This window comes from Phoxinus phoxinus (assembly GCF_949152265.1).
Source record: "Phoxinus phoxinus genome assembly, chromosome: 8".
Classification (NCBI taxonomy): domain Eukaryota; kingdom Metazoa; phylum Chordata; class Actinopteri; order Cypriniformes; family Leuciscidae; genus Phoxinus; species Phoxinus phoxinus.
Genome location: NC_136883.1, coordinates 14,182,116 through 14,194,287, shown reverse-complemented (window position 1 = coordinate 14,194,287; position 12,172 = coordinate 14,182,116).

Below are 12,172 nucleotides of genomic sequence, written 5' to 3'. Positions count from 1 at the left end.
AAAGAGATCAAATGGATATCTCTGGATAGAAGAGTCATAGAAACATGAGGGTGGTCTCGTTTGACTCGGGGCAGCAAACAGCCAATCATGAATCACATCAACATTTCCTAGCCCCTCCCTAGCAACCATTGTCGAGCACCTTAGCAACCAAAATTCACAGACTCATAGCTCAGAGCAAGGATGTCGCAGAAACGTGTAATTTGGCACATTTAAAGAGACTGGCAGGCTCTGTAAGAACATACCACACAATGGGGTAAAAGTTGCACCCCTGGGGGGCAGGAGGGGCCCAAAGTTGCCCCAATGAAGTACTATGGTGTAGGACAGCCCATGAAATGGGCTGTCCTACACCATAGTAAGCGATATTCTATTGAACATAACTCTGGATCACATTTGAAGAGGCTGGTAGGCTCTGTAACAACATACCACACAATGGGGTAAAAGTTGCACCCCTGGGGGGCAGGACCGGCCCAAAGTAGCCCCATTCACGTACTATGGTGTAGGACAGCCCATGAAATGGGCTGTCCTACACCATAGAAACCGCATTTGTATTGAACATAACTCTGGATCACAGTGTCATAGAAACAAGGGGGCGGGCTCATTTTACTCAGACGACCAATCAGTCTGTCAGGATCATTGTGAAGCTTTCAAGCCACGCCTTAGCAACCATTTAGAGCTCCTTAGCAACAAGCTCCATAGACTTCCATTGAAAGACATCAAAGGGATATCTCAGGATATAAGTGTCATAGAAACACGAGGGTTGGCTCGTTTGACTTGGGGCAGCAAACAGCCAATCCCCAATCACCTCAACACTTCCTAGCCCCTCCCTAGCAACCATTGTCGAGCACCTTAGCAACCAAAATCCAGACAGGGATATCTTCCATTCTGAATGTCACAGAGATGTGGGAGTTGGTTTATATCATTCATACTGACAAGCAGCCTTTGGAGTTTCATGATTGGCAGCTGCCAAGCCACTCCCTAGCAACAAAAGAGAGTACCCTAGCAACCATTTTGCAAGACCTATATCTCTGCATCAAAACATCGTATAGAGATGGGGGTTGGTTTATACATTCACACTGACTTTGGAGCTTCATGATTGGCAGCTGCCAAGCCACTCCCTAGCAACCAAACAGATTACCCTAGCAACCGTTTTGCAAGGCGTATATCTCTGCATCAGAACATCGTATAGAGATGGGGGTTGGCTCTTTTGACTCATGCTAGCAAACAGGACTTGCTACATGCTACACATGCTAGCAGTGAATAGCTACATGCTAATTTTGATTAGCTAAGTGCTAAATCATGCCAAGAAAATGCTACAAACACCATAGTAACCATCTGTGACAACTACCAACCACCTAGTAACAACATAGCAACTACCCAGAATACCCTAGCAACTGCGTAGCAACGCCCTAGCAACCACCCAGAACACCCTAGCAACTGCCTAGCAACGCCCTAGTAACCACCCAGAACACCCTAGCAACTGCCTAGCAACCGCCTAACGACCATCCAGAACACCCTAGCAACTGCCTAGCAACCACCCAGAACACCCTAGCAACTGCCTAACAACCACCCAGAACACCCTAGCAACCGCCTAGCAACTGCCCAGCAACCGCCCATAACACCCTAGCAACTGCCTAGCAACCATCCAGAACACCCTAGCAACTGCCTAGCAACCATCCAGAACACCCTAGCAACCACCCGGACAACATGAATAAGCCATATCTCAGCAGCAAAACATCGTACAGACATGGTTGTTGGCTCGTACGCAATCATGTATCTCACCCTAGCAACCGGGTCGTGTTTTTTGCCACTGCAAGCACCATTCACATTTTCTTCTGGAAATGTACGTTCTAGTTATTATTCTTATTCCGCCGCTTTTTTGACGCGCTACTCCTCCCGCAGCTTTTGTCACAGACCCCTGAATGAGGTGTCAAAACGTGCGGCCTATTCGGGAATGGTGTGCTATGACTTTTATAAGCGATCGGGGGTGCGGTGGTCGCCCCAGGGGCGAAAAAGTCGACGAAAAAACGCATAGACTTAACATTACGTCAAACTTTGACGAGTCATAGCTCAGAGTTGGGATTTCGTAGAAATGTGAAATTTACCACATTTGGAGAGGCTGGCAGGCTCTGTAAGAACATACCTCACAATGGGGTAAAAGTTGCACCCCTGGGGGGCAGGAGCGGCCCAAACTTTTCCTATTGACTTAACATGGTGTAGGACGTCCCATGAAATGGAGAGAGAGAGAGAGCAAGCGATTTTGTATTGAACATAACTCTGGATCACAGTGTCATAGAGACAAGGGGGCGGGCTCATTTTACTCAGACGACCAATCAGTCTCTCCGGATCATTGTGAAGCTATCAGGCCACGCCCCTAGCAACCATTTAGAGCACCTTAGCAACAAGTTCCATAGACTTCCATTGAAAGAGATCAAATGGATATCTCTGGATAGAAGAGTCATAGAAACATGAGGGTGGTCTCGTTTGACTCGGGGCAGCAAACAGCCAATCATGAATCACATCAACACTTCCTAGCCCCTCCCTAGCAACCATTGTCGAGCACCTTAGCAACCAAAATTCACAGACTCATAGCTCAGAGCAAGGATGTCGCAGAAACGTGTAATTTGGCACATTTAAAGAGACTGGCAGGCTCTGTAAGAACATACCACACAATGGGGTAAAAGTTGCATCCCTGGGGGGTAGGAGGGGCCCAAAGTTGCCCCAATGAAGTACTATGGTGTAGGACAGCCCATGAAATGGGCTGTCCTACACCATAGTAAGCGATATTCTATTGAACATAACTCTGGATCACATTTGAAGAGGCTGGTAGGCTCTGTAACAACATACCACACAATGGGGTAAAAGTTGCACCCCTGGGGGGCAGGAGGGGCCCAAAGTTGCCCCAATGAAGTACTATGGTGTAGGACAGCCCATGAAATGGGCTGTCCTACACCATAGTAAGCGATATTCTATTGAACATAACTCTGGATCACATTTGAAGAGGCTGGTAGGCTCTGTAACAACATACCACACAATGGGGTAAAAGTTGCACCCCTGGGGGGCAGGACCGGCCCAAAGTTGCCCCAATGTGGGCTGTCCTACACCATAGTAAGCGATATTCTATTGAACATAACTCTGGATCACATTTGAAGAGGCTGGTAGGCTCTGTAACAACATACCACACAATGGGGTAAAAGTTGCACCCCTGGGGGGCAGGACCGGCCCAAAGTTGCCCCATTCACGTACTATGGTGTAGGACAGCCCATGAAATGGGCTGTCCTACACCATAGAAACCGCATTTGTATTGAACATAACTCTGGATCACAGTGTCATAGAGACAAGGGGGCGGGCTCATTTTACTCAGACGACCAATCAGTCTCTCAGGATCATTGTGAAGCTTTCAAGCCACGCCCTAGCAACCATTTAGAGCTCCTTAGCAACAAGCTCCATAGACTTCCATTGAAAGACATCAAAGGGATATCTCAGGATATAAGTGTCATAGAAACATGAGGGTGGGCTCGTTTGACTCGGGGCAGCAAACAGCCAATCCCCAATCACCTCAACACATCCTAGCCCCTCCCTAGCAACCATTGTCGAGCACCTTAGCAACCAAAATCCAAAGAGGGATATCTTCCATTCTGAATGTCACAGAGACGTGGGAGTTGGTTTATATCATTCATACTGACAAGCGGCCTTTGGAGTTTCATGATTGGCAGCTGCCAAGCCACTCCCTAGCAACAAAAGAGAGTACCCTAGCAACCATTTTGCAAGACCTATATCTCTGCATCAAAACATCGTATAGAGATGGGGGTTGGTTTATACATTCACACTGACTTTGGAGCTTCATGATTGGCAGCTGCCAAGCCACTCCCTAGCAACCAAACAGATTACCCTAGCAACCGTTTTGCAAGGCGTATATCTCTGCATCAGAACATCGTATAGAGATGGGGGTTGGCTCTTTTGACTCATGCTAGCAAACAGGACTTGCTACATGCTACACATGCTAGCAGTGAATAGCTACATGCTAATATTGATTAGCTAAGAGCTAAATCATGCCAATAAAATGCTACAAACACCATAGTAACCATCTGTGACAACTACCAACCACCTAGTAACACCATAGCAACTACCCAGAATACCCTAGCAACTGCCTAGCAACGCCCTAGCAACCACAAAAAAACCCTAGCAACCCCCTAGCAACGCCCTAGCAACCACCCAGAACACCCTAGCAACTGCCTAGCAACACCCTAGCAACCACCCAGAACACCCTAGCAACCACCCAGAACACCCTAGCAACCACCTAGCAACCACCCAGAACACCCTAGCAACCACCTAGCAACCACCCAGAACACCCTAGCAACCACCTAGCAACCACCCAGCAACCGCCTAGCAACCAGCCAGAACACCCTAGCAACCGCCTAGCAACCACCTAGCAACCACCTACAACACCCTAGCAACCACCTAGCAACCACCCAGAACACCTAAGCAACCGCCTAGCAACCGCCTAGCAACCGCCCAGAACACCCTAGCAACCACCTAGCAACCACCCAGAACACCCTAGCAACCGCCTAGCAACCACCCAGAACCGCCTAGCAACCACCCAGAACACCCTAGCAACCGGGTCGTGTTTTTTGCCACTGCAAGCACCATTCACATTTTCTTCTGGAAATGTACGTTCTAGTTAATGGTGCTTGCCTATAGGCAAAGCAACATTAGTGTTATTGCTCATACTTATTATTTTACTTCTTTTTATTCCGCCGCTTTTTTGACGCGCTACTCCTCCCGCAGTTTTTGTCACAGACCCATGAATGAGGTGTCAAAACGTGCGGCCTATCCGGGAATGGTGTGCTATGACTTTTATAAGCGATCAGGGGTGCGGTGTTCGCCCCAGGGGCGAAAAAGTCGACGAAAAATCCCATAGACTTAACATTACGTCAAACTTTGACGAGTCATAGCTCAGAGCGAGGATTTCGTAGAAATGTGAAATTTACCACATTTGGAGAGGCTGGCAGGCTCTGTAAGAACATACCTCACAATGGGGTAAAAGTTGCACCCCTGGGGGGCAGGAGCGGCCCAAACTTTTCCTATTGACTTAACATGGTGTAGGACGGCCCATGAAATGGAGAGAGAGAGAGAGAGAGAAAGCGATTTTGTATTGAACATAACTCTGGATCACAGTGTCATAGAGACAAGGGGGCGGGCTCATTTTACTCAGACGACCAATCAGTCTCTCAGGATCATTGTGAAGCTATCAGGCCACGCCCCTAGCAACCATTTAGAGCACCTTAGCAACAAGTTCCATAGACTTCCATTGAAAGAGATCAAATGGATATCTCTGGATAGAAGAGTCATAGAAACATGAGGGTGGTCTCGTTTGACTCAGGGCAGCAAACAGCCAATCATGAATCACATCAACACTTCCTAGCCTCTCCCTAGCAACCATTGTCGAGCACCTTAGCAACCAAAATTCACAGACTCATAGCTCAGAGCAAGGATGTCGCAGAAACGTGTAATTTGGCACATTTAAAGAGACTGGCAGGCTCTGTAAGAACATACCACACAATGGGGTAAAAGTTGCACCCCTGGGGGGCAGGAGGGGCCCAAAGTTGCCCCAATAAAGTAATATGGTGTAGGACAGCCCATGAAATGGGCTGTCCTACACCATAGTAAGCGATATTCTATTGAACATAACTCTGGATCACATTTGAAGAGGCTGTTAGGCTCTGTAACAACATACCACACAATGGGGTAAAAGTTGCACCCCTGGGGGGCAGGACCGGCCCAAAGTTGCCCCAATGAAGTACTATGGTGTAGGACAGCCCATGAAATGGGCTGTCCTACACCATAGAAACCGCATTTGTATTGAACATTACTCTGGATCACAGTGTCATAGAGACAAGGGGCGGGCTCATTTTACTCAGACGACCAATCAGTCTCTCAGGATCATTGTGAAGCTTTCAAGCCACGCCCTAGCAACCATTTAGAGCTCCTTAGCAACAAGCTCCATAGACTTCCATTGAAAGACATCAAAGGGATATCTCTGGATAGAAATGTCATAGAAACATGAGGGTTGGCTCGTTTGACTCGGGGCAGCAAACAGCCAATCCCCAATCACCTCAACACATCCTAGCCCCTCCCTAGCAACCATTGTCGAGCACCTTAGCAACCAAAATCCAAAGAGGGATATCTTCCATTCTGAATGTCACAGAGACGTGGGAGTTGGTTTATATCATTCACACTGACAAGCAGCCTTTGGAGTTTCATGATTGGCAGCTGCAAAGCCACTCCCTAGCAACAAAAGAGAGTACCCTAGCAACCATTTTGCAAGACCTATATCTCTGCATCAAAACATCGTATAGAGATGGGGGTTGGTTTATACATTCACACTGACTTTGGAGCTTCATGATTGGCAGCTGCCAAGCCACTCCCTAGCAACCAAACAGATTACCCTAGCAACCGTTTTGCAAGGCGTATATCTCTGCACCAGAACATCGTATAGAGATGGGGGTTGGCTCTTTTGACTCATGCCAGCAAACAGGACATGCTACATGCTACACATGCTAGCAGTGAATAGCTACATGCTAATTTTGATTAGCTAAGTGCTAAATCATGCCAAGAAAATGCTACAAACACCATAGTAACCATCTGTGACAACTACCAACCACCTAGTAACACCATAGCAACTACCCAGAATACCCTAGCAACTGCCTAGCAACGCCCTAGCAACCACAAAAATACCCTAGCAACTGCCTAGCAACGCCCTAGCAAACACTCAGAACACCTTAGCAACTGCCTAGCAACCGCCCAGAACACCCTAGCAACCACCTAGCAACCGCCTAGCAACCACCCAGAACACCCTAGCAACCGCCTAGCAACCTTCCAGAACACCCTAGCAACCGCCTAGCAACCACCCATAACACCCTAGCAACCACCTAGCAACCACCTAGCAACCACCCAGAACACCCTAGCAACCACCTAGCAACCACCCAGAACACCCTAGCAACCGCCTAGCAACCACCCAGAACACCCTTTCAAACCGCCTAGCAACCACCCAGAACACCCTAGCATCCACCTAGCAACCGCCTAGCAACCACCCAGAACACCCTAGCAACCGCCTAGCAACTGCTTAGCGACCATCCAGAACACCATAGCAACCGCCTAGCAACCACCCAATACACCCTAGCAACCGCCTAGCAACCACCCAGAAACACCGGGTCGTGTTTTTTGCCACTGCAAGCACCATTCACATTTTCTTCTGGAAATGTACATTCTAGTTATTCTTTTTTTTTTATTTTTATTCTTCCACACAAAAGTTTGGCGCGCTACTCCTCCTGGACCGTTTGTCACACACCCCTGAATGAGGTGTCAAAACGTGCGGCCTATTCGGGAATCGTGTGCTATGACTTTTATAAGCGATCGGGGGTGCGGTGGTCGCCCCAGGGGCGAAAAAGCGGCCCAAAAAGTCCCATAGACTTAACATTGCGTCAAATTTTGACGAGTCGTAGCTCCGAGAGAGGATGTCGCAGAAACGTGAAATTTGCCACATTTGAAGAGGCTGGCAGGCTCTGTAAGACCATACCTCAAAATGGGGTAAAAGTTGCACCCCTGGGGGGCAGGACCGGCCCAAATTTGGCCCATAGACTTAACATGGTGTAGGACGGCCCATGAAATGGGCCGTCCTACACCATAGTAAGCGATTTTGCATTGAACATAACTCTGGATCACAGTGTCACAGAGACAAGGGGGCGGGCTCATTTTACTCAGAAGACCAATCAGCATCTCAGGATCATTGTGAAGCTATCAAGCCACGCCCTAGCAACCATTGTCGAGCAGCTTAGCAACAAAAGTTCACAGACTCATAGCTCAGAGCAAGGATGTCGCAGAAACGTGTAATTTGGCACATTTAAAGAGACTGGCAGGCTCTGTAAGAACATACCACACAATGGGGTAAAAGTTGCACCCCTGGGGGGCAGGAGGGGCCCAAATTTGCCCCAATGAAGTACTATGGTGTAGGACAGCCCATGAAATGGGCTGTCCTACACCATAGTAAGCGATATTCTATTGAACATAACTCTGGATCACATTTGAAGAGGCTGGTAGGCTCTGTAACAACATACCACACAATGGGGTAAAAGTTGCACCCCTGGGGGGCAGGACCGGCCCAAAGTTGCCCCATTCACGTACTATGGTGTAGGACAGCCCATGAAATGGGCTGTCCTACACCATAGAAACCGCATTTGTATTGAACATAACTCTGGATCACAGTGTCATAGAGACAAGGGGGCGGGCTCATTTTACTCAGACGACCAATCAGTCTCTCAGGATCATTGTGAAGCTTTCAAGCGACGCCCTAGCAACCATTTAGAGCTCCTTAGCAACAAGCTCCATAGACTTCCATTGAAAGACATCAAAGGGATATCTCAGGAAATAAGTGTCATAGAAACATGAGGGTGGGCTCGTTTGACTCGGGGCAGCAAACAGCCAATCCCCAATCACCTCAACACATCCTAGCCCCTCCCTAGCAACCATTGTTGAGCCCCTTAGCAACCAAAATTCACAGACTCATAGCTCAGAGCAAGGAAGTCGCAGAAACGTGTAATTTGGCACATTTAAAGAGACTGGCAGGCTCTGTAAGAACATACCACAAAATGGGGTAAAATTTGCACCCCTGGGGGGCAGGAGGGGCCCAAAGTTGCCCCAATGAAGTACTATGGTGTAGGACAGCCCATGAAATGGGCTGTCCTACACCATAGTAAGCGATATTCTATTGAACATAACTCTGGATCACATTTGAAGAGGCTGGTAGGCTCTGTAACAACATACCACACAATGGGGTAAAAGTTGCACCCCTGGGGGGCAGGACCGGCCCAAAGTTGCCCCATTCACGTACTATGGTGTAGGACAGCCCATGAAATGGGCTGTCCTACACCATAGAAACCGCATTTGTATTGAACATAACTCTGGATCACAGTGTCATAGAGACAAGGGGGCGGGCTCATTTTACTCAGACGACCAATCAGTCTCTCAGGATCATTGTGAAGCTTTCAAGCGACGCCCTAGCAACCATTTAGAGCTCCTTAGCAACAAGCTCCATAGACTTCCATTGAAAGACATCAAAGGGATATCTCAGGATATAAGTGTCATAGAAACATGAGGGTGGGCTCGTTTGACTCGGGGCAGCAAACAGCCAATCCCCAATCACCTCAACACATCCTAGCCCCTCCCTAGCAACCATTGTCGAGCACCTTAGCAACCAAAATCCAAAGAGGGATATCTTCCATTCTGAATGTCACAGAGACGTGGGAGTTGGTTTATATCATTCATACTGACAAGCAGCCTTTGGAGTTTCATGATTGGCAGCTGCCAAGCCACTCCCTAGCAACAAAAGAGAGTACCCTAGCAACCATTTTGCAAGACCTATGTCTCTGCATCAAAACATCGTATAGAGATGGGGGTTGGTTTATACATTCACACTGACTTTGGAGCTTCAAGATTGGCAAATGCCAAGACACTCCCTAGCAACCAAACAGATTACCCTAGCAACCGTTTTACAAGGCGTATATCTCTGCATCAGAACATCGTATAGAGATGGAGGTTGGCTCTTTTGACTCATGCTAGCAAACAGGATTTGCTACATGCTACACATGCTAGCAGTGAATAGCTACATGCTAATTTTGATTAGCTAAGTGCTAAATCATGCCAAGAAAATGCTACAAACTCCATAGTAACCATCTGTGACAACTACCAACCACCTAGTAACACCATAGCAACTACCCAGAATACCCTAGCAACTGCCTAGCAACCACCCAGAACACCCTAGCAACCGCCTAGCAACCACCTAGCAACCGCCTAGCAACCATCCAGAACACCCTAGCAACCGCCTAGCAACCACCCAGAACACCCTAGCAACCACCTAGCAACCGCCTAGCAACCACCCAGAACACCCTAACAACCGCCTAGCAACCGCCTAGCAACCACCCAGAACACCCTAGCAACTGCCTAGCAACACCCTAGCAACCACCCAGAAGACCCTAGCAACCGCCTAGCAACCATTCAGAATACCCTAGCAACCGCCTAGCAACCACCCAGAACACCCTAGCAACTGCCTAGCAACCGCCTTGCAACCGCCTAGCAACCACCTAGCAACCACCCAAAACACCCTAGCAACTGCCTAGCAACCACCCAGAACACCCTAGCAACCACCCAGAACACCCTAGCAACCACCCGAACAACATGAATAAGCCATATCTCAGCAGCAGAACATCGTACAGACATGGTTGTTGGCTCGTATGCAATCATGTACCACACTCTAGCATCCGAGTGTCGAGTTTTGCCACTGCAAGCACCATTCACATTTTCTTCTGGAAATGTACGTTCTAGTTACTGGTGCTTGCTTTAGCAAGGCAACAGTATTGTTATTGCTCATACTTATTATTCTTATTAATGGTGCTTGCCTATAGGCAAAGCAACATTAGTGTTATTGCTCATACTTATTAATGGTGCTTGCCTATAGGCAAAGCAACATTAGTGTTATTGCTCATACTTATTATTATTCTTCTTTTTATTCCGCCGCTTTTTTGGCGCGCTACTCCTCCCGCAGCTTTTGTCACAGACCCATGAATGAGGTGTCAAATCGTGCGGCATATTCGGGAATGGTGTGCTATGACTTTTATAAGCGATCGGGGGTGCGGTGGTCGCCCCAGGGGCGAAAAAGTCGACGAAAAAACGCATAGACTTAACATTACGTCAAACTTTGACGAGTCATAGCTCAGAGTTGGGATTTCGTAGAAATGTGAAATTTACCACATTTGGAGAGGCTGGCAGGCTCTGTAAGAACATACCTCACAATGGGGTAAAAGTTGCACCCCTGGGGGGCAGGAGCGGCCCAAACTTTTCCTATTGACTTAACATGGTGTAGGACGGCCCATGAAATGGAGAGAGAGAGAGAGTAAGCGATTTTGTATTGAACATAACTCTGGATAACAGTGTCATAGAGACAAGGGGGCGGGCTCATTTTACTCAGACGACCAATCAGTCTCTCAGGGTCATTGTGAAGCTATCAGGCCACGCCCCTAGCAACCATTTAGAGCACCTTAGCAACAAGTTCCATAGACTTCCATTGAAAGAGATCAAATGGATATCTCTGGATAGAAGAGTCATAGAAACATGAGGGTGGTCTCGTTTGACTCGGGGCAGCAAACAGCCAATCATGAATCACATCAACACTTCCTAGCCCCTCCCTAGCAACCATTATCGAGCACCTTAGCAACCAAAATTCACAGACTCATAGCTCAGAGCAAGGATGTCGCAGAAACGTGTAATTTGGCACATTTAAAGAGACTGGCAGGCTCTGTAAGAACATACCACACAATGGGGTAAAAGTTGCACCCCTGGGGGGCAGGAGGGGCCCAAAGTTGCCCCAATGAAGTACTATGGTGTAGGACAGCCCATGAAATGGGCTGTCCTACACCATAGTAAGCGATATTCTATTGAACATAACTCTGGATCACATTTGAAGAGGCTGGTAGGCTCTGTAACAACATACCACACAATGGGGTAAAAGTTGCACCCCTGGGGGGCAGGAGGGGCCCAAAGTTGCCCCATTCACGTACTATGGTGTAGGACAGCCCATGAAATGGGCTGTCCTACACCATAGAAACCGCATTTGTACTGAACATAACTCTGGATCACAGTGTCATAGAGACAAGGGGGCGGGCTCATTTTACTCAGACGACCAATCAGTCTCTCAAGATCATTGTGAAGCTTTCAAGCCACGCCCTAGCAACCATTTAGAGCTCCTTAGCAACAAGCTCCATAGACTTCCATTGAAAGACATCAAAGGGATATCTCAGGATATAAGTGTCATAGAAACATGAGGGTGGGCTCGTTTGACTCGGGGCAGCAAACAGCCAATCCCCAATCACCTCAACACATCCTACCCCTCCCTAGCAACCATTGTCGAGCACCTTAGCAACCAAAATCCAGACAGGGATATCTTCCATTCTGAATGTCACAGAGGCGTGGGAGTTGGTTTATATCATTCATACTGACAAGCAGCCTTTGGAGTTTCATGATTGGCAGCTGCCAAGCCACTCCCTAGCAACAAAACAGAGTACCCTAGCAACCATTTTGCAAGACCTATATCTCTGCATCAAAACATCGTATAGAGATGGGG